General features: G+C 35.8%; 1 long non-coding RNA gene across 1 annotated transcript; it reads left to right on the top strand.

Moving 5' to 3' along the window:
* Positions 1 to 559: 559 nt before the first annotated feature.
* Positions 560 to 6,988, top strand: LOC131383323 (uncharacterized). Its single transcript, XR_009213288.1, has 3 exons — positions 560 to 678; positions 1,526 to 1,741; positions 6,855 to 6,988. It is a non-coding gene; the product is annotated as an uncharacterized LOC131383323 (long non-coding RNA).
* The last annotated feature ends 2,240 nt before the right edge of the window (positions 6,989 to 9,228 follow it).

The raw sequence follows: 9,228 nt of genomic DNA, 5'->3' as shown, positions 1-9,228 counted from the left end.
GTATATGTCATTCATAGTAGTGCACAAAAAACAGATCCGTTTCTTAGGGGAAAATTGAAATAAGTACATTAATTACTTAAACATAATGAATTATATATAAGTATTACAAGTTTACATAAAAATAAATAACCTCAGATATTTTTGGTTGAGAAAGACTTATGAAATCATCTATCTTTTTCACCGAAGTGGCACTATGTGGCCTCCTGGTTATATAAAGATCCCATTTAGTCCTTTAGGAGAAAAGGGTAGCAGAATCTTCTGTACCATAAGGAAAGGTCTACAGAACACCACTTGATATGTTAAATATGGGGAAGGAAAAAAACTGCAAGTGGCGTACAAGAACCTTTTGGAGAATAAGAGATTGAACCCTCAAATTGCTGATCTCTGGGGTTAAAAGCTAGGGAAATCCATTAAGGTGGACTTGGGTGGCTAAGATTCAAGCCGTAGGTAGGAGAAGACATCAATAGCTTCAAAAGGGACCTTTAATCTAGTGACCTACGCATAATCCAAAGTTCTAAGTACTGAGAAGGAGGGTGAACCTATACCTGTGTGGTGGGGCTGGGGTTCATTAGGACTAAGAACGCCTGGCATTATATTGTGCTTACAGGAAAACGACTGCATATATGAATGTAAACTTGGCATAGCTTGAGGCCCAGAGCAGTCATGGAAGAGTATCTGGTAGACTGTCCAAGAACAGTTTTTAACAATGGTGCATGTGGAAATAGCAACAGTAGTGAACTGAACAGATTCCCCATTTCCTTTTTGTTGAGGAGTTTAGCAAATGGGTTGGCTGCTTTAGGCCCAATGTGGCTCAGGATGATTGGACAGTCAGAGACCAAGGAGGCTGCAAAGAAGAGACTGAACTTTCTGCTTAAAAGAGTGATGTTTGGGTTTTCAAAATATTAACAGGAAGGGCCAAAAAGATGTGGCTGTAACTACTTCATAGGATTGCTGTGAGGATTTAACTAATTCAGATCTAACATTTAGACCTGTGCATGGTATAGGTTAAATACTCAATACTGAGAACTTGATTTGGTGAAATAGCTCAACCTGGAAATAAACAGATCGATAGGTTGATAGATAGATAGATAGAGATTACCAAAATGTACTTCTCTCAATAGAGAAACTATTTGGAAAGGAATATCAAAATTTGTTCTGATGGGTATGAAATAAAAACCAATGACAAGTTGGTCTTAAATTTTTTTAGCTGAGACACCTGTATGGATGATAATCCCAAAGGAACCATGGTGATTAAGTCCAAGTGGTGAAATTTTTCTGTGCTCTGGGCAGCTCCTAGGTGGGTGGGACTAATGTTCATCTCCGTCACTCCTTTTCCTCAACAACTGAGGCTGCCAACTTACTCCCACTTTCATGTTTTGTATTTTCTTTCCTGAGACATGTTAACATGTTCAACTAGGAATTGTCCAGGCTCGTACACCTGGAAGCAATTCTGTTTCTGTGTCTGCAAATTAACCTTAGGGTTATGAGGCATGCCAACATGACTTATTATGACCATCCTCCACAGACATGGAAGAGAGAAAGAGAAAGAAGCTGAATCGAGCAGAGAGGAGAGCTCCAGGAGGGCAGTGATTACATATCTTTCCTGTAATAGGTTTTAAGTCATAAACTTATTAGATGGGCTTGAGAGAAAGCCTTGCCGTATAATATGACAGAGCTTCTGGTGGTAGCACTTTGAGGGTGAAATGTTTCTGCATTCTTGCATCATCTGATCTGGTTTCAGGTAAGCACCATTATTTTCTGAGGTCTAAAGAAATTTTAGAAGTGTTCTCAATGTTACTGTCAACGATCTTTAAGAGAATAAGAAGTTAGAAGATTATAGACAAAAAATTGTTGTAATTTTAGAAAAAGAAAATGATATGTTTTTTAATTTGCAAATCTATAGTCCCTAGTATTCTAGGATAGTGAACAAAGGAAGTGACAGTAGCAGGCAGTGTGAATTAAAAAACTATGCTAATCCCATTTCCTTCATGATAGTTTTGCTAGATTGGGAGATAAAGTGTCATAGAGTGTACTTGGCAATTTGCCATGAAAGTGTTGTGGGTGAAATGGGAAAATGGTGACTGGATTTATAGGAGGTGCCCTCATAACTGGCTGCCCATCAAACCCAGACACATATAAACCCAAGGAAGGAGTCCTATGCCTTTTGCTGCTAAAACTCACTGTCTTATTCACTGTTTCTCCAAGCACAGGGAGGCCTTGTTAATCTGCAGATAGAATTGAGTGGAGAGGCCTAGTAAGCTATCAATTAGATAAGTAGGGGAATCAAAGACATCTCAACAGGATGTGTGTGTAGGTCCAAACCAAAAAAATTGAGGCAAGATGTCCTTACTTGTGGTAGTTTGTCAGTCAACATTTACTGAGATGCTTTAAGAAAATGTACTTAAACTCTACTTGCCTAAACAGAAAAGTACTACATTGTATGTTTAAATGACAATTTCCCTTGCACAGAAATATCTTGTGGAGGAAGAGCCTCAAAATATCAAGAAGAAGATGAATATTTCTGATAAAGGGCATATTCAACACACACACACACACACACAGACACACACACACACACACACAGTTTTAGAGCAAGCAAAAAAAAAGACATGATGTGTTTCCAGTTTCTGGTCTCAACATTGCATTTTTCTATTAGACCTGTGAAATGAAAATTAAATGTTACTGTTCTTGCCCTGTTCATTAAGATCCCAGGTTTCGTAAATCCCTTCCATCTGAGAATCCTAACGGAGGTAGGAACATTTGCTTAACTGACATTGGGAAACGGCTCCCATTCATGAGGATGAAATACATCATAAGTATTCTATAGTCTTGGTTTTGTACTTCCTTATGCATAGTATAAGCTCAGAGAGGACAAGATGTCTTTTGTACTCTTTTGCAAATTCTAGTATGTTATCAATAATGTAGTAAGTTTTAAATTCTCATTGTTTGTTGCCAGGGTGGCAATAAACGTGTGTTATCCTCCATCATTTTCCCTCTTATTCTGTTCTCCAGTTAATAAAAGTCGATTCCTTTTAGTTAGAAAAAAGATACAAATTCTAAGTATTTCAACCTCCCAGTGAAACCAGCCTATTATCCTCTAGTTAAGTAAGCAGACAATGGATCAATACTGTCTTCTAAAATATCCATAGGACATTATCTATCAGCATTAACCTCATTGGCTGGAAGTTACCATTTCTCTATAAACACTGTTACCGAGATAGCCCCTCCTTGGCAGGTTCCCCCTACCCCCAACAAAATACATTAGAAACTGTGTTTTAGCGTAATAACAGAGATTTATTCCTCCCCTTTATTTTATAAAAGATAGTATGATTACAATGATTTCTCCCTCCAGGTTTTTGCCTGGAATCATGAAGGCTAAAATATTCATTTTGGTATCATTTACCAGAGTTAATTATAACACATTCGCTAATATAAAATACCATAGTTTCAAACTTCATTAAACTCTATTATAATTACTCTTTATTATTCCAGTCTTCCAAGTCCTTTTCTTTTGAGGGTGAAAGTGTGTAGGAAGTAGAGTGTAAAAATATTTTGGATATTGGAAGATGAAATGACCTTTTGTATTACTCACTTTTGAACTATGTTTCACTTTTAGCAGTAAAAAGTACAAGTTGCCATGGAAATGTATGACTGTTTTATGTATCAAATGTGGGTGTGTGTTCAGTGGTCTCTACTTTTCTGGTAAGAAAAGAGAAATATTTGAGTTAAACTGTAGAGAATACAGAATGCTCTTAAACATGATTATAAAAAGATGCCCAATTTTAGTGGTATGATGTAGAATTTTACATGCCTTGCAGGACAGTCGGATTTTGTGGTACAGGATTAAGGGATAATAAAAGCTGTTCCATTTATAGACACTGGGGGAAAATGTGTAGAAAATAAACAGTTTGGAGGCACGCATTCACACTTATGCTAGGTAGTTTTATTTTGGACTGTATCGTAAGTACGCTTCTTTTTTCGATTTGTAATATAAATCTCATTACATGGTACAGATTAAGTACTTAAAAATCTTGAATTTATGATTTAACTTGATGGGCAATGAGTCAGAGTTTTCAACCTTTATAAATTGAATGTATTAATATGCACGTAGAGCTAAATCCCACCTAGATGTCTGGCAGGCAGACAGGTATTCCTGAAATTTAGACATGGGGACTTTTAAGAAATGCAGTATCTAGAGCTGAATAGTTTGACTCAGAATACATGAGTTTTGGATGTTGGAATTGGTCTCGGCATATTATACTTGACCAGATATTTTGACTCTCAATCTCCCTCCATTTTCTTTTATAAAGAGAGTGCTTATTTTGTGTTCTAGAAAAAAATGGAAATGTGGGACTGAATTAATTATTTCATAAATGACTTGAAGATTCAAAAACAGTCACTGAGCAAGTGCCCAGAATTTATAAAGGGTGCAGCCTTCAATCATTTTCCTCACTCCTCCAAATACAAGACCGAAAACTATGGAGAGCTTTGTTTCCCCAACTGTTCTCTTCATAGACAAAATTTTGAAAAAAAATTAAACCAGGGCTCAATTTACGTTTTTTCACACCTAATGAGGTGAGAAATTCTAGGCATCCCCAAGAAACATTTTCAGTGTACTGGAATTTGATCCCTGTGAAATTTAGCAGCCTCATTTTGACAGTTTTAGCTTAATTTTACATAGTTTTTCCCTTGCATTGTTTTAAGCTTGTGCTAGCTTTTCTTTGTTAATAACACAGATGGCACTGAAGCAAACCAAGTGAAATCCTGCTTTCTTTTTAAAATGCAGAAAAAAATTTAAAAGAAAATTTATATAAAGACTTTTTAGTTAGAGAAGAATCCCTTTTAAACAATGTTAGAGAAAGAATTTCACAGAAATCATTAGGACTTTAATTTTTATAGTAAAGAAAAAATATAATATCCATTGCCATTAAAATGTCATATTTACTGGGTATCAATCAATAATAAATTGTTCTTGTGAAATTTTAAAAATGTAAGCATTCTAAAAATATTGGAAAAAATATTTACCCAGAAGGTTTATGTGTTAGTAAGTTTTGATTTTGTTGCATACAGGTCAGTTAGTTCTTCAAAGATGTGTTAATTCCTTCAGGGCACTAGGCATGCATGGCTGTAGTATTATTCATTTTATGGAATTAAGTAATAATCTCCATAGGTTTATAATTTCCTCTGAGAAAGCAACTTAACTCACTAAGAAAGTAAGACTAAATAGTCTACATAATCCAGGAGTGGTAGAGGGAGGTAAATATCATTTTCAACTGAGAAAAAAAGATTGGAATGCATTCTAGCATTTTTTTCTTCGCAATTGGACCTTCCCATTTCTACGTCTTAGATTATTGCAATAGCTTCTTATGCAGCCCATTTGATTACAACGCTTATCTTCCAAGTCTAATATACATGTTGATATCAGGTGTCTTTCTGAAGACTTTAGTCATTTCTCAGCTCAGAAACAATCAGTGACTACTCTTTGTCTGAGATCCCCTACAATATGTATTTTTTGGTTTTATCCCTTTAGTTTCTCAAATTCTGATTGGTCCGCTGAACGCTGAAAATAGCCTGGATGTGAATCAGACTGAATTTGAATACCAAACTCAACACTCACTGACTTAGGCAAATTACTTACACACTCCATGCTCCAGTTGCTCATCTATTGAACGGAGATGAAAATAATAGTTCCAGCTCCTAGGGCTTTTGTGAAAATAAAATGAATGAACTCATGTAAATGCTTATAGTGGTGCCCAGCATACAGTAAGCATAGCTTGGATACCAGATATTACTATTACTTCTGCTTTCTCTGTGGTTTGTTCCTGCTGTTATTACTACCTGGCAAGTCTCACAGTCTCTGCATATCCAATTACCACTCCTCTTTAAAACCAGGGCCAGATGTTTTATATATCATGAAAATGTATTATTATTAAAATAAAAGGCTATGCTCTCAATTACTAAATCATGGTTTATTCCAATCATAATGCACTCTTCTTAGCCTGCCTTGAATCCTAGTTGTATTTACAAGTGTCTTTATCTTGCCCATGGGTAAATGAACCATTAGGAGCAGAAATGATATGCTATACACTCTTGTGCCTCTGGATATGTCAAAATAGCAATCGTTGAGGGTAAATATTGAGAAATATCTCCTTAATGTCCAAATATTTTAATACTATATATTTCAACATATGACTCTTATGTTAGTCTGTAACTAGATTCCTTTTTGCAGCTTAAAATTTTGAAATTTGGTTAGCAGTTCTCTAATAGGTCATCTTTGTCAGCATAGGTTTTTCCTAGACTTAATGAGACAAAACTAGAATTTTTTTAAGAAAAATTCTATCTCGGTAAAGTTATATTTTTCTACATGGTAGAGTGTAGTGTGTTACTGTGCAGTGGTTTTGGACATCTACATTTAATAAGTAGAGTCTTTAAAAGCAAGGCTGAATATATGTATAATTATATATAGAAAGAAAAATTTATTTAAAATTTATACTGTGGTATTTGCCCACTGAAATCTTTGGCTATTTCTGAAGGATGCACTCCCCCTCTCTTCTTTTTTTTCATTAATTTTTCCAGGTACCATATAATACTTAAATTTTAAGTTTCAAGGGGATGTGGAGAAGTATATTTACAAAATACAGATATTCTTCATGTGAATTTCAGCCAAAAAGCAACTTATCATGCCACTGAAGCAAGATATGTCACTATGGAATTTGATTTATTACATGCTTCAGTTCTTAATGGAACAGAATAAGGCAATCTACCATGATTGTTGCTTCGAGCATAAGGTTAGAGAAGAAGTAATGCAAACAACCTCAAAATGAGGATGATGGAAACTATCTGCTTCTCTCTAGGCTTCGTGCTGACATCCACCTTGGATCCTCGGGTCACTCTCAGCCAGATCATCTCAATCATTAGCCTCCTTATGTGACATCTGAACAAGCTGAAAAATTATTTTTTTTTAAATTGGAAAAATAAGTGGTTACACTGCATCCTCTGTGGAAAATTTGGAAGTATACTTTGTAAATATGAGAAATTCATGAGGCTCAAGTGATTTATATCCTCCTTCAAGAAAATAGGGATTGGGGTAACAGAGAACCTTCTTATAACTCATGCAACTCATTGCAAGGTCAGTAGCCAATAAAGACATCACCATCCATGATTAATTGTAGATGGGCTCCACCCCCAACTTTCCTTTTATCCCAGAGACCTAGATAAATGTCATGATGGGCCTTTAGTGCTCCAGCTTTGTCCTTTTCGGGCATCTAGCAAGACATAACAAGGGAGAATTAAAGAAAAAAATATGTTAAGCTGATAAAATTTCATCTCAGAAGTAAAATGCTACGATACTAAAGAGATGCTTTTGCAGGGTGAGGAGTAAAGAAATATATTATTTGATTGGCATGAGAATTACCCTAATATGCACACCATCATAATTTACAGATTTATTCATTTGTATACCCGATTCAACTGACCTCTCTCTCTCTTTTTCTCCTTTTTCTTTCTCTCTCTCTATGTATATATATGCAGACCTTCTCACAAAATGCTTAAGTACTCTCTATACCAGCCTTATTTACAGTGAGGAAACGATTAGTAATACTGCCAAATGTTTGTAGGAAACTTCTTAGTTTTCAAAATAATTTCATATGTATATATATTTATTTTGATATATAAAGTAACCCCCTAAGAGATATATTGCATATTACCATTGAATTTCATTTCTCAGATCAGGAAAAAGGCATTAAAACATCAATAATTATACACAACTATTATGTACTCATAATAACTAAAAATAAAAAAATAGAGTAAGGATAAAATCTGGCAATTTGTATATGTTTCTGTTTGCTTTTTATGATATAATAAACCATATTTTTCTTCTAAGTTAAAAAATGCTATCAATCATAAAAATGCTATATTACATATTTTAAACTTTGAATGGAGGCCTCCCCAGCCATGCTGAACTGTGAGTCAATTAAACCTCTTTTCTTTGTAAATTACCCAGTCGCAGGCAGTTCTTATCCGTTTTGTTTTTGTTTTATGTCTTTTGTGTTTTGTTTTGAGATGGAGTCTCACTCAGTCACCCAGGCTGGAGTGCTGTGGCACGATCTCAGCTCACTGCAACCTCCGCCCCACAGGGTTTAAGTGATTCCCTTGCCTCAGCCTCCTGAGTAGCTGGGATCACGGGCACGCGCCACCACGCCTGGCTAATTTTTGTATTTTTAGTAGAGATAGGGTTTCACCATGTTGGCCAGGCTACTTTCGAACTCCTGATCTCAGATGATCCGCCCACCTGGGCCTCCCAAAGTGCTGGGATTACAGGTGTGAGCCACTGCACCCAGCCACGGGCAGTTCTTTATAGCAGTGTGAGAATGGATTAATACAGAGAGATTCTGAAACAAAAAGATAGGCTCCTCCATGTAAGAAACGGAGATTAACTTAAGGGAGAAAGAGCAAAGTAGGTGATAAGGTACAGAGAGTGAAGAGAAAGGCCCTCTGAGCAGGGGTCAGGATGGCTAATGAAAGCACAGGTGGTGAAAATTCTTGGTGATGAAGGATGTTGTATTAATATTTTATGGTAAGACATTTGCTGTGTGGTTCTGAAATTTTATTCTCATGTTACCCCAAACCTCAGTAAAATTTTCTGTACTTATATGCTTTACACATATATACTCACCTGCCCAGAATCCCGAAAAGGGATTCTTTCACAGCCAGGTTTGTGAATAGTGTATGCAAACTGTGAAAGGCAAGACAGGTCAGCAGAAATCAGAACTCTGAATAAAAGTGATCACGAAAATGTGAACAGTTGGGAATTTGAAGATTTTCGGAGGAAAAGGTAATCTCATAGGAGAGCAAGCACAAAATTAGAGTGAATTTATTCAACATGCTCACTCTGTATTCTCTTATCCTTCTTATCTTTACTTGCTTATTGCCTACACTTTCATTTTCTTCCCCAAAGTCTTTTATATTTTAAAAGTTCCTTTCAGTGGTTTACTATATAATTATGACATCAATTATACAGTGAAAACTCATAGAATTCAAAAAAGGTGAGTTGAGAGGCCCAACTAATACAAACATTGTTTACTTAATGATGGAAGATCATAAGTGTAAAGGAAGGAACAATTTACCAAGCAACAGGCACAGTGTAGTTGACTAGTATCTCTCTGTTCATTGAAGAGCAAAGCGAATTTACCCCAAACTCTCAGTTTTAGGACCTGAGAATATCCAAAC

The sequence above is a fragment of the Hylobates moloch genome, unplaced genomic scaffold (genome assembly GCF_009828535.3).
Source record: "Hylobates moloch isolate HMO894 unplaced genomic scaffold, HMol_V3 SCAFFOLD_4, whole genome shotgun sequence".
Taxonomy (NCBI): domain Eukaryota; kingdom Metazoa; phylum Chordata; class Mammalia; order Primates; family Hylobatidae; genus Hylobates; species Hylobates moloch.
Note: the sequence above shows the minus strand (reverse complement) of the source record. Positions and strands in the feature narration are given on the sequence as shown.